Consider the following 24,699-nt stretch of genomic DNA (forward strand, 5'->3'; position numbering starts at 1 on the left):
ACACAGATCATCCCGTCTTCAATTTTATTGATTATTGACGTTAAAAAATACCTAAAGTTGTATTACAAAAGTAGTTTGAAATGTTTGGACAAAGCTTACAGGTAACTTTTGAGATATTTTGTAGTCACGTTGTGCAAGTTGGAACCAGTGTTTTTCTGGATCAAACGCGCCAAATAAATGGACATTTTGGATATATATCGACGGAATTAATTAAACAAAAGGACCATTTGTGATGTTTATGGGACATATTGGAGTGCCAACAGAAGAAGCTCGTCAAAGGTAATATCTTTATTTCTGCGTTTTATGTCGTGCCGGGAGGGTTGAAATATGATGGTCTGTGATTGTTTGCTGGGGTACTATCCTCAGATAATAGCATTGTTTGCTTTCGCCGTAAAGCATTTTTGAAATCTGACACGTTGGCTGGATTCACAACAAGTGTTGCTTTAATTTGGTATATTGAATGTGTGATTTCATGAAAGTTAAATGTTTATAGTAATTTATTTGAATTTGGCGCTCTGCATTTTCACTGAATGTTGGCCAGGTGGTAAGCTACCGTCCCACATATCCCAGAGAGGTTTCCCATGATTTTGGAATGAGATGTTCGACGAGCAGGTGTCCACATACTTTTGGTCATGTAGTGTAGCTACAGAGTTTGATAAGTTGAAAAGCAAATATGAACGTTATTGTTGTGGAACATTCAGTTCTAATCATACGGCAGATGGTTTGTCTTCCTTTGTTAATTTATGGCTCTGACACCAACATAAGCCACCTTAAATTAATATCGCTATCTGAGTGCTGCTCAAACCATAACTCAACGGTGAGGCTTAATCTGGCTGGAAAGATATCGGAAAGATGTCTAAAAGATGTCACCTGTGAGTTGCTTGTGACATAGACCAAACCGTTTTCTGGTATTTGGTAAACATGGAGTATCTAGTATGAAGTTGGTTTTCAGGATAAACTAGTACAGGTGCCTGGTATTTGGAGACCCTATACAGCAGTGGGGTCACAGATATTGAAGAAGCAGACAAAATCACACGTTTTTATTGTCACGTGCACAAGTACAGTAAAATGCCCCTTTGCAAGTTCCAAACCCAACAATGTAGTAATCAATATCAATTAGCACTAAAAATAACAAGGTAAAACAAAAACAATAAAAAGAACACGAGAAAGTAAGAAGCTAAAGTAAGAAGCTATAATACAGGGTCAGTTCCAATACCATATTTATAATGTGCAGGGATACTGGAGTGATAGAGGTAGATATATATAGGTGTGAGGTGACTAGGCATCAGATATATGATAAAGAGTAGCAGCAGTGTAAATTATGATCGTATATGACTGTGTGTGTTGGAGTGTCAGTGTGCATAGAGACAGTTCCAAAAATATGTATAATACAAGGGTCTACACGGACTCAGATAGTCCGTGTAGACATTATAGAAGCTGTTCAGGAGTCTTTTGGTGTCAGACTTGATACACCGGTACCGCTTGCCGTGCAGAAGCAGAGAGAAAAGTTTATGGATTGGGTGGTTGGAGTCTTTAACATTCTCCGGGTCTTCCTTTCACACCGCCTGATATAGAGGTCGTGGATGGCAGTGAGCTCGGCCCCCGTGATGTGCTGGGCTGTACGCACCACCCTCTGTACCGCCATGCAAATCGAGGGCGGTGCTGTTGCCATACCAAGCAGTGATGCAGCCAGTCAAGATGCTCTCAATGGTACAGCTGTATAACTTTTTGATGATCAAGGGCCCATGCCAAGCCTGTTCAACCTCCTGAGGGGGAAGAGATGCTGTAGCAATTTCTTCATGACTGTGCTCATGTGAGTGGACCATTTTAAGTCCTGAGTGATTTGGACACAGAGGAACTTGAAGCTCTTAACTTGCTCCACTGCAGCCTCAGTCGATGTGGATTGGGGCGTGCACACCCTCCTGTTTCCTGTAGTCCACGATCAGTTCCTTGGTCTTACTGATGCTAAGGGAGAGGCTGTTGTCCCTGCACCAAACTGCCAAGTCACTGACCTCCTTGCTGTAGGCTCTCATCGTCACCGGTGATCAGGCCTACCACCATCGTGTCCTCAGCAAACTTGATGATGGTGTTGGAGTCGTGCGTGGCCACACAGTCGTGGGTGAACAGGGAGTACAGGAGCGGACTAAGCACACACCCCTGTGGGGCCCCCCAGTGTTGAGTTTCACCATTTGTCGTGATCTTAGATAATGCTGAAGCAATTTCAAAGATTTTACAAAGTTACAGTTATATGAATTTAAATAAATTCATTAGGCCCTAATCTATGGATATTACATGACTGGGCAGGGGTGCAGTCATTGGTGGGCCTTGGAGGGCATAGGCCCACCCACTTGGCAACCATGCCCATCCAGCCAATCAGAATGATTTTTTCCCCCAAAAATGTCTTCATTACAGAGAGAAATACTCCTCAGCAGACGTACTGCCAAATTCTCTAATACGACGTTGGAGGCAGCTATTTTTGTTTCAGCTCATGAAACATGGGTCCAACACTTTACATTGAGTTATTTTTGTTCAGTGTAGATTGAAAAGTTTTCAGTTGAGACATACATACTCTTGGTAGCAGGCTGTTGTTGTTGTGCGTGCATGACTGTTTTTCAAAAACTTTTCCAATTACCAGAGCATTATGAGAATTTTTCAAGGTTGATAGTTTGCTCGAGGGTGGGCAGGACTGACTTAGAGCACATAGTGTATGTGTGTCCTGCTGCTGTGTTTGAATTAACAATGCATGACATTTGAAGATGTAGTGCTGTGTGTGGCAGTGTGTACAGATGTGCATCCACCACACTTTGAGCCATACGTCACTTGGAACACATTCCCATGAGAGGAATCGCACTGTATAGCTGTGCCAGCTCTTCCCCCTCACACATTCAAATCAAATCAAATGTTATTGGTCACATACACATATTTAGCAGATGTTACTGCGGGTGTAGCAATATGCTTGTGTTCCTAGCTCCAACAGTGCAGTAGTATGTAACAATTCACAAAAATACACAAATCTAAACGTAAACGAATGGAATTAAGAAATATATATATATTAGGACGAGCAATGTCGGAATGGCATTGACTAAAATACAGTGGAACAGAATACAGTATATACATATGAGATGAGTAAAGCAGTATGTAAACATTATTAAAGTGACTAGAGTTCCATTATTAAAGGGGCCATTTTATAACCCATCTAATGCATTCGCTCTCTTACTCTTTTCTTCTCCTCTCTCCTCTTTCCTCTCTTACTGTGCCTGTGTTTACGCTTGCTCTGTCTCCATCTTGTTTTGTTATAACCCCCTCTCTCTTTCTCTTTCCCTCTGTATTTCTAAAGCCTACCTATGTTCGTCCATCAATAATGCAGTGGTGCTTATAAAGCTCTATAAAATGCAGGGTCGACTGGAGATGGAGCCAAGGGATGTGTGAGACAGTAGGCATCAGCGACCCAAAATAGCACCCACTCCACCCTTCACCAGCCCCCCTGAGGCCCTATATATTTCACCCTGAATGGTGGAGGCATTACGTGTGTGCAGTTGATCAGCTACTTTTTCTCACTGCACTCTTCAATTTGAGCTGTTGGTGTGTTGAACTGTGGGGCAGTCAAGCAAGACTAACCCAGTCTTGGTAGGAACAGCAAGATCCACCTAGCTAATGTTCTTTCTCTGTGTCAACACATGCAAATTAAGAGACAACGCATGGACGCTCTGGTTCCTTATGACTTTGCACATCTGTCCTGTCGCTTTATCTCTCTCAACTGGAGCCTGGCTCAATGGTTCCGTGTTCCATCCTTGTCCAGTGCCTGAGCACCCTGTGTGGTCCCCTTGCTGCAGTCTAATTAGTACAAAACAATCTCTATCTATCCTCTGCATTCGCTGGGGCGACTGCTGATGAGGAAACATCTGTCTGGATCACCCCATAAAGCCCCATTTTTCTCTGTCACCATCGATGGCAGAGGTGGCAGGGAGCACAGGAGAAGAGGGGGGAGAGGAGAGCGAGAGAGAGAAAGAGAGAGGAGGGATAAAGAGAAAGAGAAAGGGAGAAGAATATAGAGAAAAATTGTTCATGGGATAGGGAAAGAGATGTATGGGGAGAAAAGTGGGTACTAAATTCAGAGGGAGAATATAAAAAGAGAAAAGGAGAGAGAAAAAAGAGAGAAAGTGAGAGAAGAAAGCTGTCAGTAGTGAGAGACTGCAGGAGATGGAGAAAGAGATGTATGAGGCAAAAAGAGATGGCAAAGCTTTGCAGTGGGATTCCTAACCTGGGAGGATAGAGGTTCAATAGAAAGAGAGGAGAGGGGAATCATAAAACACGGGACGAGATGTTAAAACTGTCCATTGGGCCAATAGATGGTATGCACTCACATGAGATTTGCCGTGATGTTGACAGAGTGGCATGGGAGGTTTATTTCTTAGACTGGGTTAAGATGTCAATTTTGGGACAGTAGTGTGCCTTCGAATCAGTGGGTGTTTCGGCCTTTAACTTTAATCACTAAACACCCTCATCAAAGGTGGCCAGCTAAAGGGTGATCAAGCCTTACCTTGTGTCCCATGCCCAATTAATATTTCCCACGGGACTATGCAAGGCAGGGGCGTCCTCTTCCCTGAGCCAGCCCTACAGCTGACCGCATACCTCAGATCTGAATTGGGTTCTCAGGTGGGGGTGGGGGGTCATGAAGTTATAGCCCAGCAAGGGTCCTTCCGTTTGATCCAGATCCACTGGCTGCCTCTTTCAGCTGCTTGAGAAACTGCTCTGACGGTCTGCCGCAGAGCCTGTCCATGGATTCCAAGTTCTTTCATCAACCTGATGATGGAAGAAGCCACGAATCCTCTGCATCCCACTTCAACTGGCCAGACTTTTGCATTCCAGCCACGCTGAATTGCGTCTGCTGCCAACTCTGTGTAACTCAGTTTCTTACGCTCGTAGGCCTCTTCAACAGAGTTTTCCCACGGGACTGTGAGCTCTATGATGTACACAGCCTTTCGTGAAGGGGACCAGAGTACCATGTCTGGCCTAAGGTTGGTAGAAGCAATCTCAGGTGGAAAAATGAGTTGCTGGCCAATATCGACAAGCATCTTCCAGTCCCGGGCCATGGCTAGGTGTCCAGTTTCTGGCTTCGTAGGAGGATACTTGGGCCTTTTCTGTCCCTCCCGGATGAACGTTGTTGTTTTGACGGGATTGCTTGCTTTTGGAGGTAATGAATTGGTTGCACTCCTCTTGGTCTCAAGTGCTGCAGCCAGGCTCTTGAGGACCTGATTGTGCCTCCAGGTGTAGCGGCCATGTGAGAGGCTGGTCCTGCAACCTGTCATTATATGCCTGAGAGTCCCTGGAGCTGGGCAGAGGGGGCAGGTCGGGTCCTCGCCATACCATTGATGTAGGTTTTTTGGTGATGGAAGCACATCATAAACAGCTCTTATGATGAAGCTGATGTTGCTTGCCTCCATTTGCCAAAGCTCACTCCAGTTGATCTTTCTCCTCTCCAGGCCTTCCCACCGCGTCCATTGCCCTTGTTTAGCAAGAGAGACAGCCTTTGCACTTCTTGCAGTCTCCTCCTGTCTGCGCACCTCCTCGACCACCAGCTTCCTGCGTTCAGATGTTGTTGCCTTATGGAACGTTGGTTTGCTTGCTGCCAGGCCAAAGCCTCCTCTTCCATGCTGGATATTCCCCACAATGTCTTGGTGTCTCAGGGCTGATGTTGCTTGCTGCACAGCCTTGGATGATGTCCATTTCCGTCCAGTTTGTAGGGGAGGTGCAGCCTTGCTAATGGTCTGGTCTTTGGAGTCCTTCAATGTCATCTGAAGTCTTACTTTAGAGCACTTGTACTCCTCCGTTAGACTTGTAAGAGGTAATTCAAGGACCCCTTTGCCATAGAGGCCGATGTTACCCAGCCATTTCTTCACGTATGAGGTAATGGTTCGCTCCATCTTCTCCACTGTTGTTATTGGGACCTCATAGACAGTGAGTGGCCACATTACCCGGGGGGAGAAGTCCAAACTGTAGGCACCAAAACTTGAGCTTCCCAGGCAGTAGGGTCTTGTTGATGTTCTCAAGACCGTCGGCGATGTCCTGCCTTACTTGCTGCACTTGATCTTTATCCCGGAGGCTTTCATTGTACCATCTACCCAGTATTAGTGTGAATTACTTGTTGACTTCCTGCTTCTAGATATAGAGGGGGGGGGGGGGGGGGCTTGATTAAACCTAATGGCAGACAGGCACCTGCACAGTGGTTCTTCCTTTAAAGGTTTTGAGCTTAAGCCACAACCGTTTGTGATAGATGGACTACACCAGCCAGAATATAGCATGAGTTTATAGCATGGTAACTTGGTATGAACTTTGAACTCTTATTCACTAAAGAAGTAATACATCCTAGACGTCGAGTTATCAGCAGCAGCTGTAAACATGCGTGGCCTAGAAAAGGACGGACAATCAACGTATCCATTCTACCACACGACGATGGTACTACAACGTTGCCGTTCTACCACAAGACGACACACTACAACGTATCCGTCCAGAAATATTATTCAAAGGACAAGGGAGATCTCTGCTGGGCAACCCAGCCTTCCATCTTCGACTAACCTATCGAAGCGCAGCTCAGAGTAAATATATTTCTTGCATTTTCCTTTTCCGAATGAGCGGTTATTTAGAATGCATAAGATTATGTATTTACGATAGCATAGCTTCATAAGGTCCGATAGAGACCCAATCCTTTTGTTCCTCAGTCTTCCCGCGCTTTCATTCAAACCCAACTCCCTTTCTTTGTGTAACCAGACATCATATCGGTTTCGTCCACTAGGGACGTTTTCTTTTATGACATAATTAGTCATCAATGTAGGATCCATTCTGTGTATATATATAATTCTGTGTGATTTAGGTATTTAGTAAATAAAATGTTGTATTGCTGATTCAACTTGTTAGCCAGGGTTTGTGAAGATAACCACGTTCAGAACAGACTGAATAAGGTGACGATTAATAATTGACTGCTATTGATATAAAAGATTACCAGGTCTTTAAGAGTTTATTCGGAAGACAACAGCTCTATAAACATTTTTCCATGGTGCCCCGACTTCCTAGTTAATTACATTTACATGATTAGTTTAATCCGGTAATATTAATTACAGAGTATTGATTTTATAAAATAGCATGTCATATCATTTAATCCATAGCAAAGACACGACACTGTCCTACTGTTTTGATGTTTTCTGTCCTACTGTCCTGTTGTTTACGGTCCTACTGTCCTTTCAAATCAAATTTTATTGGTCACATACACATGGTTAGCAGATGTTATTGCGAGTGTGGCGAAATGCTTGTGCTTCTAGTTCCGACAGTGCCGCAATATGTAATCTAACAATTTCACAAGAACTACATAATACACACAAATCTAAGTAAAGGGATGGAATAAGAATATGTACATATAAATACATGGATGGGCCATGACCGACCGGCAGAGACGAGATGCAATAGATGGTATAAAATACAGTATATACATCTGGGATGAGTAGTGCAAGATATGTAAACATCATTAATAAACTGGCATTAATCAAGTGACTAGTGATCCATTTGTTAGAGTGGCCACCATTTGTTAGAGTGGTCAATGATTTCAAGTCTGTATGTAGGCAGAAGCCTCTCTGTGTTAGTGATGGCTGTCAAACAGTCTGTTGGCCTTGAGATGGAAGCTATTTTTCAATCTCTCGGACCTAGCTTTGATGCACCTGTACTGTCCTCGCCTTCTGGATGGTAGCAGGGTGAACAGGCAGTGGCTCGGGTGATGTTGTTCTTGATGATCTTTTTGGCCTTCCTGTGACATCGGATGCTGTAGGTGTCCTGGGGGGCAGGTAGTTTGCCCCCGGTGATGCTTTGTGCAGACCGCACCACCCTCTGGAGAGCCCTGCGGTTATGGGCGGTGCAGCTGCCGTACCAGGCGGTGATACAACCCAACAGGATGCTCTCAATTGTGCATCTCTAAAAGTTTGAGTGCTTTTCATGACCAGCTGAATTTCTTCAGCCTCCTGATGTGTACGCCGAGGAACTTTCTACCCTCTCCACTACTGTCCCGTCGATGTGGATAGAGTGGTGCTCCCTCTGCTGTTTCCTGAAGTCCATGATTATCTCCTTTGTTTTGTTGACGTTGAGTGTGAGGTTATTTTCCTGACACCACACTCCGAGGGCCCTCACCTCCTCCCTGTAGACCGTCTCGCCGTTGTTGGTAATCAAGCCTACCACTGTCGTGTCGTCTGCAAACTTGATGATTCAGTTGGAGGCGTGCATGGCCACACAGTCGTGGGTGAACAGGGAGTACAGGAGAGGGCTCAGAACGCACCCTTGTGGGGCCCCATTGTTGAGGATCAGCGGGGTGGAGATGTTGTTACCTACCCTCACCACCTGGGGGCGGCCCGTCAGGAAATCCAGTACCCAGTTGCACAGGGCGGGGTCGAGACCCAGGGTCTCGAGCTTGATGACAATTTGGAGGGTACTATAGTGTTAAATGCTGAGCTGTAGTCGATGAACAGCATTCTCACATAGGTATTCCTCTTGTCCAGATGGGTTAGGGCAGTGTGCAGTGTGGTTGCGATTGCGCCGTTTGTGGACCTATTTTCGCGGTAAGCAAATTGGAGTGGGTCTAGGGTGTCAGGTAGGGTGGAGGTGATATGGTCCTTGACTAGTCTCTCAAAGCACTTCATGATGACGGAAGTGAGTGCTACGGGGCGGTAGTCGTTTAGCTCAGTTACCTTAGCTTTCTTGGGAACAGGAACAATGGTGACCCTCTTGAAGCATGTGGGAACAGCAGACTGGGATAAGGATTGATTGAATATGTCCGTAAACACACCAGCCAGCTGGTCTGCGCATGCTCTGAGGACGTGGCTGGGGATGCCGTCTGGGCCTCCAGCCTTGCGAGGGTTAACACGTTTAAATGTTTTACTCTCGTTGGCTGCAGTGAAGGAGAGTCCGTAGGTTTTGGTAGCGGGCCGTGTCAGTGGCACTGTATTGTCCTCAAAGCGAGTAAAGAAGTTGTTTAGTCTGTCTGTGAGCAAGACATCCTGGTCCGCAACGGGGCTGGTTTTCTTTTTGTAATCCGTGATTGACTGTAGACCCTGCCACATACTGTACCTCTTGTGTCTGAGCCGTTGAATTGCAACTCTACTTTGTCTCTATACTGACGCTTAGCTTGTTTGATTGCCTTGCGGAGGGAATAGCTACACTGTTTGTATTCGGTCATGTTTCCAGTTACCTTGCCCTGGTTAAAAGCAGTTGTTCACACTTTCAGTTTCGCGCGAATGCTGCCATCAATCCACGGTTTCTGGTTGGGGAATGTTTTAATAGTTGCTGTGGGTACGACATCGCCAATGCACTTGCAAATGAACTCGCTCACCGAATCAGCGTTTGTCAATGTTGTTGTTTGACGCAATGCGGAACATATCCCAATCCACGTGATCGAAGCAATCTTGAAGCGTGGAATCAGATTGGTCGGACCAGCGTTGAACAAACTTGAGAGCGGGAGCTTCCTGTTTTAGTTTCTGTCTATAGGCTGGAAGCAACAAAATGGAGTCATGGTCAGCTTTTCCGAAAGGAGAGCGGGGGAGGGCCTTATATGCGTCGCAGAAGTTAGAATAACAATGATCCAGGGCTTTACCAGCCCTGGTAGCACAATCGATATGCTGATAGAATTTAGGGAGTCTTGTTTTTCAGATTAGCCTTGTTAAAATCCCCAGCTACAATGAATGCAGCCTCAGGATATGTGGTTTCCAGTTTACATAGTCAAATAAAGTTCGTTTAGGGCCATCGATGTATCTGCTTGGGGGGGAATATATGCGGCTGTGATTATAATCGAAGAGAATTCTCTTGGTAGATAATGCGGTCGACATTTGATTGTGAGGAATTCTAAGTCAGGTGAACAGAAGGACTTGAGTTCCTGAATGTTGTTATGATCACACCACGTCTCGTTAATCATAAGGCATACCCCCCCCGCACCTCTTCTTACCAGAAAGATGTTTGTTTCTGTCGGCGCAATGCGTGAAGAAACCAGCTGGCTGTACCGACTCCAATAGTGTGTCTCGAGTGAGCCATGTTTCCGTGAAGCAAAGAACGTTACAGTCTCTGATGTCTCTCTGGAATGCTACCCTTGCTCGGATTTCATCAACCTTGTTGTCAAGAGACTGGGCATGGCGAGTAGTATGCTCGGGAGCGGTGCGCGATGTGCCCGTCTCCGGAGCCTGACCAGAAGACCGCTTCGTCTGCCACTTTTACGGCATCGTTGTATTGGTTCGCCGGCTGGGATCCGATCCATTGTCCCGGGTGGTGGGCAAAACACAGGATCCGCTTCGGGAAAGTCGTATTCCTGGTCGTAATGATGGTGAGTTGACATTGCTCTTATATCCAGTAGTTCCTCCCGACTGTATGTAATAAAACCTAAGATTACCTGGGGTACCAATGTAATCAATAACACGTAAAAAAACTAAATAATGCATAGTTTCCTAGGAACGCGAAGCGAGGCGGCCATCTCTGCCGGTGCCGGAAGACAGCTTTTTTGGAAGTCAGCTTTTTTGGAAGTCAGCTTTATTACCGTTCAGGGTTTGGTAGGTTACTTTTTAAATGTAATCCATTATATTTACTAGTTACCTGTCTAAAATTGTAATCAGTAATGTAACTTTTGGATAACCTAAACTCAGTAATGTAATCTGATTACCTTCAGTTACTTTTGGATTACTTGACCCGTAAAACACATACGGAAAAAAAGATTATTACTACTTTAACAACATTTATTGCAGGATGTTTGAGCCACAAAGCAGAGCCAAATTAGAACACATCACAAAACCAAAATGTATTTAAGCCCTGTATACCTGCCTCATCCTGATCTTGTCTATTTTACACCTATAAGATCTGATCACAGTCAGACCTTATGCGTATTTTAATCATGTACACCTGTCTAAAAATGTGGGCACAAACACAATGTGCAGGACAAAGGATACATGTTAAAACCAGGTATAAGTAAGGGGTTAAGTAACACAGCAACATGGATGGTGCTAAACACATATCCCACAGGACACCAGTACAAAAAAGTATTAAAATGTATGCACACTACTGTAATTCGATCTGGATAAGAGTGTCTGCTAAATGACTAAAATGAGAAATAGAAATAGGAAGAAAACGTTTTGTTTTTACAACATGCACACATTTAGTCCACCAAGTAGTTTTTAAGTTTACGCAAAAAAAAGTGCACCTTGGTGCAAACCCATATATCAGACATGGCATTGCAGTAGGCCTATTCTGTAGCTAGCCTACTCAGACGATTGAAGGCAGAAATGGCTGTTGTAGCGCAACAAGACAACATGCTCTAGATGAGCATCAGACATCCTGTTTCGCTGAGGGGTAAACAAGTTTCCACCACAACTGAAAAGGCATTCAACTGGGGCACTGGAGGGCAGTGTAGTGTCCGGACTATGGGGAACAATTTCGAGGAGTCCAAAAACTTGTCTTCGAGGTACTTCCTCACTTCATCCCATGTAGTGCCACTGGCCCTTGTTGTTGCACCTCAGAACGAGTCTTCTGACTCATCAGACTCATTCTGTGCTCCCTCATCAACCTCTTCGGAGTGTGTTCTCCGTAGAAAATGCTTCTTGAACTGATGTGCTCCGTATCTCCTCTGTCACGCCCGCTCCCCCTCTCTGGTACTCGACGGTGCCAGGCTGCCCATCATTACACACACCTGTCATCATCATTACGCGCATCAGCGCTTCATTGGACTCACCTGAACTCAATCACTTTGTTGATTGCCCCTTTTATATCTGTCTGTTCCTCAGTTTGATCCCCGTGTCAGCATTAATGTCGTTTTGTTTCCTCTGTACAGACGCTGTCCGTGTTCTGTTTCATGTCTGTTGTTTATTAAAAGTTCACTCCCTGTACTTGCTTCTCGTCTCCCAGCGTATGTCCTTACACTCTCGTTCCAGGGTTGAGCCAACACAGTCAAAACTTTGTCACGGTAGAAGTTCTAATTTTTGCTTCCTGGGTGCTTAGCATAGGTCCAAACCAACGCTCTATAGCCTCAATGACCGCAGTTGTGATGTGTGCAGAGAATGTTGCAAGAGGTATTTTCTCTGTGAGATTAGACTTCAAGTTTAGGATTGTTGGGATAAGAAAGCCAAGAAAACACTTCTCTCCCTGAAGAAGATCAATAGAGAATGTGAGTGGCTGTAGGACTGTACAGTACTCCTTGAGAAAAGCAATCTCACAAGGATATAGTTTGCTGCTCACACCCAGGTCTTCACAGATTTGCCCCAGCTGGTCATCTGTGAGGGCTATGAGTTTGGTGATGGCACAATACTCTGAGCTCCATCTTGTTACACATGGCACAGTTACTTTCATGCTTGCAATGTCAGTAAAAATGTAAACAGGCTAGCTAGCTAGAAATCTGACTAACTAGCTAGCTAGTACTCTCTGAAATCTCTGACCTATGCTGGAACATTGGTAACATTGTGAAGACAACCTGTCTGTCTCTAGAGACTAGCTAGCTAAGGCAGCTAAGGTGCCACACCTGCATATCGTCATCCTTAATGTACCTCCAAGTGTTTCTTCAGGTTCGAAGTCGAGTCTCTGGATGTCGACAGCAGCTTTACTGTGGGCAAACATAGTTTGCATTGGACTGTTACATTCCTGCCCTTTTCTTGTTTGAACACAAATTGTTATTTGAAACGCCATATAAAAAAATGCACTGCGTTGGCACGCCATACCTTTTTATTTTGTGACCGTGTATGTTGCTTAGACGGGAAGATCAAAGTAGCACTTTTCGGTTAATGACTGACGTTAATATGAAAGGTAATTACGAAAACAGGCAATTGTTTACTGGACATTTTGTTCTGCAAACATCTCTTCTAAATGTGAAAGTAATCCTAGAAGCAATTATCAACTTTTTCAAAAGTATCAGCAATCTGATAAAAATATTTTTGCTGGTAATGTAACGGATTACAGATACAGTTTTTTTTGTAATCCATTACATGTAAGGAATTACATGTAAACTGTTACTCCTCAACCCTGTTAGTGTTTTATTTTTCATGATTTTTTTTACACATTTTTCTTCCACTGACATTAGAGCCTTTAGTGTAGATCGTTGTCTAAAAATTACAATTAAATCCATTTTAATACCACTTTGTAAAAACAAAATATGGACTCAAAAGGGTGATGGATTACTGTACTTTGCTCAAGGACCGTGGAAGCTACCAAAGTAGATACGCAATGAAAAGGCGGTTTTCAAATAAATAAAAAATCTGTCAATGTCATCAACAAGTGGGGAGAAAATATCTTCATCTCTTCATCTGGCGAACTGTAGCCCACCCAACAACAACGTATTGTCAAAATGTTCGGTTGGAAAAGGAATTGACCCATTCTAAAGCTCGACGGCGCAGAGTGGCTGTAAGTATGCGTTTGCCAGGACTCTGACTTCATTCTGCCGAGCCCTGATTGATGGCTCCTGACGCCCTCATCCATTGCTCTGTCAGTCGTTTGACATTGCCTTTGAAATGTTCCAGCACTTTGGTGAATTTAGTTATCACTTTTCTCTGTTCGCCCTCCCACTGAAAAGAAGGTATGGTTGGTGAGGCGTGGCAAAAGGGCAGTCGATGCTTATAAAACATCCTTCAGAAATGGAAGTAGATCTTCTTTGAAAGAATGCACTGTAGGATGTGAGGTTGTGGGTTTATAGCATTTGTTCACAGAGTAGTGCAGTGTCATCATTGTGATGTGTACCATGTTGACTGTTGGCGGGTGGGGGGGGGGGGGGTGGTTGATTGAAAACAGTAATCTTGCCAAGAACACTCAGTAATCTTACTCAGTAATCTTACTCAGTAATCTTACTAGGCAATAAAAAAATATTTCACCCCAACCTAACTTCAGTGTTGAGAGTCATATTCCTATTACTCTATGTTTACTGATATCCAACTTACCTTTTAGTTACAAAGCATTGTGGGTAGGTTTTAAGACCCTAGCCCGACCCAGACCACTCAGCCCTTGAAACATTACGGCAAGGACACTACCATACCACTGCTGCTGCCTTGCTTTGACACAGTGATGTGGCAGCACATTCCTGGGCATTAATAATGAGAGAACCCTTCGCCTGCGTCACCGCATCATTCATCATTATGATCCAATGATCATTGCCAAATTAGACCAATGTTAAGCATCACATAAAGAAGGGTAATGGGCCAAGAATGTGTCATTAAGAAGCATTACAGCGCTATCATTGACAACAGGTTTTCTCTGTCCACAAGGGCCCCTCCCTTAAAGGTGTAGACTACTGTTACTGTATGGGGGAGGAGAGTTAGTACCTGAAGGGTGCACTTTGTATGTATGTGTGCATGTGTACTTGCACATGTGTGTATATTTTTTTTGCTAGGGTTCTTTAATTGGCCATGGGTTGGACCAATAGGAGGGAATCTTACTTAACACCATTTCTCAGTTTCTGTAAATAGTCGAGAGAGAGAGCCTGCAATGCACGCTGTGTTCCACGACAACAAAACCTTTGTCTCAGTGTGAGCTAAAAGCTGCTTTATAGTTGTCACTAAGCAACATGTTTCATGAAATAATGGTATGTTCATAAAGTTAAAGAACATATGTTTATAAGTTAAATACTACAGCACAGAACATATATTTAAATACTACTGTACAGAACATATATTTAAACATGTGTTCTGTACAGTAGTATTTAAAGATATGTTCTGTACACTAGTATTTAAATATATCTTTATAGGTTAAATACTACTGTATATAATATATCTTTCAAGGTCATAATAGGGTCAGGAAAAAATCCAAGCCCCTACAGTGAGTACGTTTACATGCACACTAAAAATTCCATATTAAAATGATTATGGCAGTAAGGCCCGTTGTTGCATTAGTCATGTAAACACTTTATTCTGCTTATCTTAATTGGCGTAAAGTCATAATCGAAGTAAGCATACTCTGATTAAAATATCTGGTTTTATGAGCAATCTTTCAAATTATTAAGACATGTAAACACCTTAATCAGAGTTGCAGTGGTGTATTTGATCTGCGCACGAGCAGTGCGAGCTTCCTTCTTTTGCGCCAGTGAAGTGGAGAATTGCAACATTTACCTGGAGCTAACTCTGCAGATTGCACTACTGGGTAATTTGAAAAGTCACAGTCAATGGATCAATAATATGATAAAACCTTAAGCATAAAAGGGTATCTTTCATTTATAATCTGTAGAAACAATGAGAATAGAAAGGTTCAGAACTTTTGTGAAACTTCACAGCACTCCAAGGTCATCTATGCATAGTCAATTTAATTAACTCTACCTACATGTACATACTACCTCAACTAACTGGTGCCCCCACAAAATCACTCTGTACCGGCACCCCCCTGTATATATATATATATATATATATATATATATATATATATATATATATATATATATATATATATATATATATATATATATATATATATATATATATATATATATATATATATATATTTTACTGCTGCTCTTTAATTACTTGTTACTTTTTTCTATTATTCTTATCTGTATTTTTTAAAACTGCACTGTTGGTTAGGGGCTCGTAAGTAAGCATTTCACTGTTGTATTCGGCGCATGTGACTAATAACATTTGATTTGATTTGAATGGGGGTGAAGTATGGGACTAATAACAACAAGAAAACTCAAGCAAAATATTCTTGGTCTGTAAAATGTATATAGGTTCAGAACTTTTGTGAAACAGCACAGTTATAAAATATAGGCACACCTGTTAATTGAAATGCATTCCAGGTGACTACCTCATGAAACTGGTTGAGAGAATGCCAAGAGTGAGCAAAGCTGTCATCAAGGCAAAGGGTGGCTACTTTGAAGAATCTTAAATGCAAAATATACACTGCTCAAAAAAATAAAGGGAACACTTAAACAACACAATGTAACTCCAAGTCAATCACACTTCTGTGAAATCAAACTGTCCACTTAGGAAGCAACACTGATTGGCAATAAATTTCACATGCTGTTGTGCAAATGGAATAGACAAAAGGTGGAAATTATAGGCAATTAGCAAGACACCCCCAATAAAGGAGTGATTCTGCAGGTGGTGACCACAGACCACTTCTCAGTTCCTATGCTTCCTGGCTGATGTTTTGGTCACTTTTGAATGCTGGCGGTGCTCTCAGTCCGTCTCATGCTACCACTAGACTGAGAGCACCGCCAGCATTCAAAAGTGACCAAACCACAGCCAGGAAGCATAGGAACTGAGAAGTGGTCTGTGGTCACCACCTGCAGAATCACTCCTTTTTGGGGGGTGTCTTGCTAATTGCCTATAATTCCCACCTTTTGTCTATTCCATTTGCACAACAGCATGTGAAATTTATTGTCAATCAGTGTTGCTTCCTAAGTGGACAGTTTGATTTCACAGAAGTGTGATTGACTTGGAGTTACATTGTGTTGTTTAAGTGTTCCCTTTATTTTTTTGAGCAGTGTATTTTGATTTGTTTAACACTTTTTTGGATTACTACATGATTCCATATGTGTAATTTCATAGTTTTGATGTCTTCACTATTCATTATTCTACAATGTCGAAAATAGTAAAAAATAAAGAAAAACCCTTGAATGAGTAGGTGTGGTACTGTATATATATGTTACCCGTTTAAGGAAATTATGCGTATGTCGCGGGTCACTACTTCACATTATGAACGTAATTTTTTTTTAAATCAAAATGCGTTTTTTTGCCGCCTCCTCACACTCTCCCTGAAGTGCGTGTCCCCAGTCCGGTACGTCCTGTGCCTGCTCCTCACATTCTCCCTCAAGTGCGCCTTCCCAGTCAGGTATGTCCTGTGGCTGCTCCTCGCACTTGCCCTGAAGTGCGTGTCACCAGTCCAGTGCCACCTGTGCCGGCCACACGCATCAGGCCTCCAGTGCGCCTCCCCAGTCCAGAGCGTCAGGCGACGGTCCCCAGTCCAGAGCGTCAGGCGACGGTCCCCAGTCCAGAGCGTCAGGCGACGGTCCCCAGTCCAGAGCGTCAGGCGACGGTCCCCAGTCCAGAGCGTCAGGCGACGGTCCCCAGTCCAGAGCGTCAGGCGACGGTCCCCAGTCCAGAGCGTCAGGCGACGGTCCCCAGTCCAGAGCGTCAGGCGACGGTCCCCAGTCCAGAGCGTCAGGCGACGGTCCCCAGTCCAGAGCGTCAGGCCACGTTTCACGGTCCGGAGCCTCCTGCGACGGTCCACGGTCCGGAGCCTCCTGCGACGGTCCACGGTCCGGAGCCTCCTGCGACGGTCCACGGTCCGGAACCTCCTGCGACGGTCCACGGTCCGGAACCTCCTGCGACGGTCCACGGTCCGGATCCTCCAGCAAATTCACTCTGGCTATCTACTCCAATTTCAGACCACGGGTAAGAGTCTAGTTAGCAACATTTTCAGATATTACACATTTCTAATTTTGACATAGTCTTTTCATTTTCATTTCAAGTTAAACTGTACTGTACTCGCTAGCTAAATATATGTGTATGATCTTATTATTCTTATCTCAGAGCCATTTGGTTGGCTAGTTATAGCCTAATGTTAGCTAGCTAACATTGAACCTGGTTGGTAAGCTACCTGCAGATTCATACAGTGTAGTAACGTCACGAGTTGAGATTATGGTTCATTGTTTACCTAGCAGGCTAGCTACATGTCTTAACAAAAGACTCCACAATGCAAGTAACCATTTTGGGTGCGTTCGTAAATTCATTCTGGCCATCTACTCTGATTTAAGAGCACTCTCATCTGAGTGTGCCAGAGCGCAGAATAATTTATGAATTTACAAACGCTCAACACCCATTGAATATGGCCGGTGTTCGTAAACATCGGCAAAAAAGCGTAATTCAATTCTTGCCAGCAGCACAGTTACAGTCACCAACGCTCTAGATAACATGAAAACAGCTTAACCAGCTCTACTAGGGCGAGTAAAATGGTCAGAGTGGGGTGTTCTCTTATTTGTGTCTGGAAGTAGCTAGCAAGCTAGCCAATGTTAGCCAGTTAGCTTGGGTGCTTGACTGCCGCTGTGAGGTCAGAACGTTCGGATCCTCCTTACTCATCGGCCAGAGTGTCCAGTGTGCACTTTGAACGCTCTGAGAGCGAAACACTCCGAATTTACCAACAGACAATCTGACAGGACAGTGCAGTCACCAACACTCTGATAACATAACAGCCTAACCAGCTCTGCTAGGGCGAGTAATGTTCAGTGAGCTGTTCTCTCATTTGTGTCTGGAAGTAGCTAGTAAGTTAGTTTGGGTGCTTGACTGCTGTTAGTACAGAACGCTCGGATCAACCCTTAAAGAGATGGGTGGGGCTAAAGCTTAAGAGGGTGTTAACTATGCTGAATGGGTGTAGACAAAGAAGAGCTCTCCAGTGGGTGTACCAAAACATTCAAAGGCCATTTTCTGAAAAGTGAGTTTACAAATTTATCAACTTTCAAATCAGAATTACTTTCCCATTGTTCCTCAACTGTAGTGTATGATATACCATTTTGTAGCTCTGAATCTGTACTTTTATCCAATGTAAAATACACAATTCTACATTTTGCTACATAAGACAGCTTTGAGCTGGTCGGTCACATTTGTACGAAACATGGTTGGTTGATGGTTGATTGGAAATGATGATGCATACAATTACATGCAATCTATAAGCAATATTAAAGCTCATCTACCCCCCCAAAAAAATTAGTTTATATGTTCGAACTCAGAATCAAATTAGCTTCACAAAAATAACATTGTCATCCTGATCTGTTTCACCTGTTTTGGGTTTGTCTCCAACCCCCAACCAGGTGTCTCCCACTTTCCCCCCATTACTGCTTGTGTATTTATACCTGTGTTTTCTGTTTGTCTGTTGCCAGTTTGTCTTGTCCCGTCATGTCGTGCCAGCACACACACAGTCTCTGTGTTATTTTCCTCTTTCTGGTTTTTGTTCTAGTCTCTCCGGTTACGACTTGTTCTCCCTGTCCTAACCCGGAGCCTGCCTGCCGTCTTCGTCTGTGCATTGAGGACTCTCTGGGGGCAGGGATCATTCATCCTTCTTCCTCGCTTGTCGGCGCAGGATTATTCTTTGTGGAAAAGAAGAACAAAACCCTCGTCCGTGTATCTACTACCATGGCTTTTTAGGGCTAGGTGTTCCGCTAGCGATGAAACAGGAGGGCGCGCAATTCAAATAAATAATATGAAATATTATGGATTTAAACATTTATGTACATTTCTTATATCGGCTGAAAGCTTAAATTCTTGTTAATCTAACTGCACTGTTTACAGTAGCTATTACAGCGAAAACATGCCATGCGATTGTTTGAGGACGGCGCCCCAAATCAAAATATTTTTCCACGGCACAGGTTTCATACATTCACATATAACAATTAAATATTCACTTACTTTTTGAAAATCTTCCTCTGATTTATCATCCAAAGGGTCCCAGCTATAACATGTATTGTCGTTATGTTAGATAAAATACTTTTTTATATCCCAAAAAGTGTAGGAGGCGGCAAGCTCCGGCCGGCTTCCTTCAACCACTCCCTGTTCCTCATCGCCCCTGGTCCCATATATCCCTGGACTTTGTCACTGGTCTCCCTCCGCATGATGGCAACACCACCATCCTTACGGTGGTGGATAGGTTTTCCAAAGCCGCCCATTTCGTCCCCCTTCCCAAGTTACCCTTAGCCAAGGAGATGGCCCAACTCATGGTAAAGCACATCTTCCAAATCCAAGGAGTTCCGGTCTACATAGTGGCAGATTTCCAATCGTGGTCCTAAGTTCTCATTCCGATTCTGGAAGGCGTTCTGCACCCTCATTGGGTCGTCAGCCAGCCTGTCCTCCGGATTTCATCCTCAATCTAACGGCCAGTTGCAGCGAGCCAATCAGGACCTGGAATACGCTCGAAACACCGTTCCCTGCTCGGCCACTGGTCTCTCGCCATTTGAGTGCTCCGTGGGTTATCAGTCCCCGCTCTTCCCTGAGGAAGAGGTCAACATACCCTCGCCCCAGATGTCCGTCTGCCACTGTCGGCATACCTTGAAGAGCCCGGTCCATTCTTCTTAAGACCACCTCCAGGTATCGTCGACAAGTGGACCGCCACCGAACCCCGGCTCCCCACTATCGTCTCGGAAAGAGGGTATGGCTGTCTACTCAGGATCTGCCCCTCTGGGTGGAGTACTGCAAACGTTCCCCTTGTTTCATTGTCCCATCGTCTTTGGCCCCTCTGCTGTCTTATGTTGCCTCACATCCTCCGTATCCATCCTACGTTTCATGTGTCCAAAATAAAACCTATGTCTTTTGTTTCCAGCGTCTTTCTCCATGTTTTTTCCTCTTTATGGTTTTTGTTCTAGTCTCCCTGGTTACGACCTGTTATGCCTGTCCTGACCGTGAGCCTGCCGTCTACGTCTGCCAACTATTACCAGGATTACAAACTCCTGCCTGTCCTCAACCTGCCTTTTGCCTGCCCCGGTATATTCAATAAATCTTTGAGACTTGAGCCCTCTGCCTCACGTGTCTGCATCTGGGTCTCATCCTGAGTCACGATAACATGGTAGAATGTTTTATTTTGATTGACAATTTTCTGCATTTATCAAAGTCCCATCAGGTAACCTGATTTCAAATGTGTGACATTGTTCTTCTTGCAAAGCATGTAAAACTTTAAATCAAACTATTATATTAATCTGACTATTCACAATAATCGTATTATTGTGTGCATGTAACCAAGTGAATCGTAGTTGAGCATTGGCTCATTTACATGTGGCTGATTCTGTCCCAGTGTCTCTGTTGACACAGATGTTAATCTCAAGGTCTTTCAAGTTGAAGAAACGTTGAGTGAAAGAGTGTTTTGTCTTTTCACCTTGACTGGAGCAGCAGCAGGAGGTTAGTAACATCCATCAAGCCAATCAGATCTCCCTCTTCCAGTCGATAAAGCACCGGAAAGAGGTTGGTACAAAAACCCTATTAAATCTAATAAGCCAGCAAAGCATAATAAGCCAGAGAGTCACATGAAGATATAAAAAATCATTATACAGATGTCAAACAAATGTTATATACAACCGTCAGCATGTTAAAATAGCATGTTGTCTCTGGATATGGTTGCCATGTGAATCAAGGCCCACAACTTGTAAACAGACGTCCACCAAAAGTTATACAAACGTCAGAGCAACAGCATGTTGTGTCTCAGTTTGTCAGCCAAGTGAAGCAAGGCCCACAACTCAGTGCCAGATGTCTGGCCCAACTTCTGTGACTCAGCCTCCACTAGTGTTGTACATATTCCATTATTACCCATCCACATTCAGGACTTCAATCTCCTTCCTCTCTGTACCATGACACCACCAGCAGCCCACTGTTATTACCCGGAAATCCCATCTGTCATATGTCACTTCCACATTTCACATGTCACACCCCAAAGACCTCCCTGGAAAAGCAATATGCTTTACGATAATGACAGAGTGAAATAAAATAAAAATGCAATTTTCCGTCCAATTTGGGTCTAATGTGGATTTGGTGGAGATGTGAGGTGAATTGGATGAAAGGATGATGAAGGGGTGAGGGAGGAGAGGAGGAGGAGGTGGCGGGATGTCGGAGGATAAAGGCGTGCTGGATGACTCGTGCTGAACATAGGTCCTACAGCGTTATTAGCCCATTTTACGCTCCGGCGAACAAGGCAAACGGGCCCGAGGGAGATATGCAAATATGCATCTAACAGGTCTGTCAGAGAGTTGGAAGAGGGGATAGAGCCCAGTCAAAGCCATGACAGCGAAGAAGAGAGACAGACAGAGAGAGAGAGAGAGCAGATTGGATTCAGCTGCCACCCTTACACATTTAATTAAGCCATTTGCCACGCATTATGCCTGTGGGTCACTGCACCATCCTTGAGCAGGTTTTTTCAACCTTCAATAGAAATTAAATCTTCTGCATTTCATTCCCCCAGTATCGTGTTGCTGTCTCAATTCTGTCCTGCTAAATTGATATAGAGGGTGGCCCTCTTCCCCGGCCTTCCATTCACATGCACCCACATACACATGCACACGACTCCAACACCATTATTAAGTTTGCTGATGACACAACAGTGGTTAGACTGATCACCGACGACGATGAGACAGCTTATAGGGAGGAGGTCAGAGACCTGACCGTGTGGTGCAAGGACAACAACCTCTCCCTCAATGTGATCCAAGACAAAGGAGAAGATTGTGGACTACAGGAAAAGGAGGACCGAGCACTTCCCCCATTCTCATCAACTGGGCTGTACTGGAGCAGGTTGAGAGCTTCAAATTTCTTGGTGTCCACATCAACAACAAACTAGAATGGTCCAAACACACCAAGACAGTCGTGAAGAGGGCACGACAAAACCTATTCCCCCTCAGGAGACTGAAAAGATTTGGCATGGGTCCTCAGATCCTCAAAAGATTTTACAGCTGCACCATCGAGAGCATCCTAATGAGTTGCATCACTGCCTGGTATGGCAACTGCTCGGCCTTGGACCACAAGGCACTACAGAGGGTAGTGCGTACGGCCCAGTACATCACCGGGGCAAAGCTTTCTGCCATCCAGGACCTCTATACCAGACGGTGTCAGAGGAAGGACATAAAAATTGTCAAAGACTCCAGCCACCCTAATTGTCTGATTATTTTTTCTTTCATTGCCACATAATTAAGTGGCGCCAGTTCAGAAAGGAAACCAGAGTGCCCCGCCTCAGCATCAGCTGAGATGGTACCAATTAGAGGCTAGAATCAATCACGCCTACCTTATTGGATGGGTATTTAAGCTTTACGGGTCTGCTCTCTCATCCTGCTGCCACTTGCTGATACTGCTACTATGCGATAGCTTCATGTTCTGCATTGACGCTGCTGTAACTAGATGTTTCTCACTATGCTGCTGTGTTGTGATATAATATTTTCTTTGCGAATGCTAGCTGGTTGTGTTTGAACCTCTTTTGCGTCATTCAATATGCTCATGTTGCAATGTTTGGCTGCTGCTGGTTTGTTCCCAATACCAGCTTTCGGGCAGAATCGGCACGCTCCCTGAACACACACTTCATCACGGGGAATTATCCCCGTCATACAAGAAATAAGTAACCTATGCTAGGCTAGTATACAGACGATGCATCGTAATGCAGGATTGAGTAGCAATGTTTTCTAATCATGAGTAGGAGATTATGTTTTCATGGTGACTCAATAGTATTTCAGTCTATATGCATAGGTTTGATCGTTTAGTCATCGCACAGCTCATTAGAACGCTGAAATGATGCATACAGTCAGTGATGGGCTATATTTTAAAGGGTCATCTCAGTCTCATTAGTAGTGACTTGTGCTGGCAGTCACACCTTAAATGTTGTAAAATCATTATGGTTATTATTCTTGGAACCCTATTGCCTAACACAGTTTAATAAGATAGAACGAATTCAACTTAACTTGCAGACTGGTCTGGATTATTAGCAATCAGAGTATCTGTGTTCATTAGTGCATATCTGTTGCATGAGTCACACTATTAGCATACATTTACAGTATAATTTCAATCAACATAGTTATATTTACTTCATTCTTATTTGCAGCTGTAGATTTAGGCTGTTTATCAGCATGTCTAATCATGTGTCATGTGTTTCACATAGGTGGTCCTCCATCAGTCCATCTTGCATTCTACTAGTATTATTCTAGTGACCGGTCTTATTCTATCATATTATTGTATGCTATTGTAGTGATCACTTCATTCTAGTCATCATGTATTAGTACTGGTATTAATTACTTTTCAGTGCATTTTCTTATTTTCATGTCTTACATACAGTACTAGTTATATTGTGTGTTTTAGGGTGCAACTCTTAATGCTGTGGTGAATGCTCACACATTCAGGTGTTAGCTGATATTCTTTGCTTCATTTTCTACACTCAGTAGGCATAATGGCATGGCTGCCAATATTGCATTGTGGGAACACGAACTGGTTAGGCTCCGTATACATCACCTAGGTGGATGTTGTGTTATTCATGCATGGCTGTATGTTCTGTATCATCTGGACATAGTGTTATGGCATGCTTGCTGTAATGGCAAGAGCACACAGTGAGGTTGTGGTGGCTTAGAGGGCAACACTAAGTTATTCCGTACACAGCATCTGCTGGAGCATTGCATTACGATGGCACATCATTTTAGGATAATAGTAACCAAGTTTATGTGCCTTATCATGCATGTTGTACATAGTGCGCATGCAGGCATCTTATACCCTGATGCAGCTTACTGTGTGTGACTCATCTACTTGTGCTGGTCCAAATGTGTGGGTTCTACATGAACTGTTCAGCAGTCAAGTAGTGAATGGCCTTAGTCTGTTGTCAGCTAAACATTACTGGGTCTTTTCATCACTAGAATATGTTCACAGGAGTACAGCCTCCTTTGAAATTGTTACTTCTGCCTAACCTTAACCCTTCTTCCTCAGATTTTAAGTTATCACCCTGGATCTTAGTGGGGAAGCTGGCGTGTATAGCTGTGCGATGAATAATCAAGGCTTGCGATAGTTTCAGCGTGTTGGTCGGGCTGTTGATACTAGTGTTACCTGGCATGTGGTTGGCTTGCTACACACCCACATGTTGATCAGTGTTGGCGATCAAGCGTTCATTGCCTATTATAGAAAGGTCTGCTAGAGATTATTCAGACACTTTTACATTACATGACCAAAAGTATGTGGACACCTGTTCGCTGTACATCTAATTCCAAAATCATGGGCATTAATATCA

At 43.8% G+C, this 24,699-nt stretch overlaps 1 protein-coding gene across 1 annotated transcript in view; it reads right to left on the reverse strand.

Annotated features, from left to right (window-relative positions):
- Positions 1–24,699, reverse strand: part of LOC129823874 (calsyntenin-2-like) — a 269,116-nt gene that overhangs the window by 83,505 nt on the left and 160,912 nt on the right. The window lies entirely within an intron of this gene.

Source organism: Salvelinus fontinalis, chromosome 26 (genome assembly GCF_029448725.1).
Source record: "Salvelinus fontinalis isolate EN_2023a chromosome 26, ASM2944872v1, whole genome shotgun sequence".
Taxonomy (NCBI): Eukaryota; Metazoa; Chordata; class Actinopteri; order Salmoniformes; family Salmonidae; genus Salvelinus; species Salvelinus fontinalis.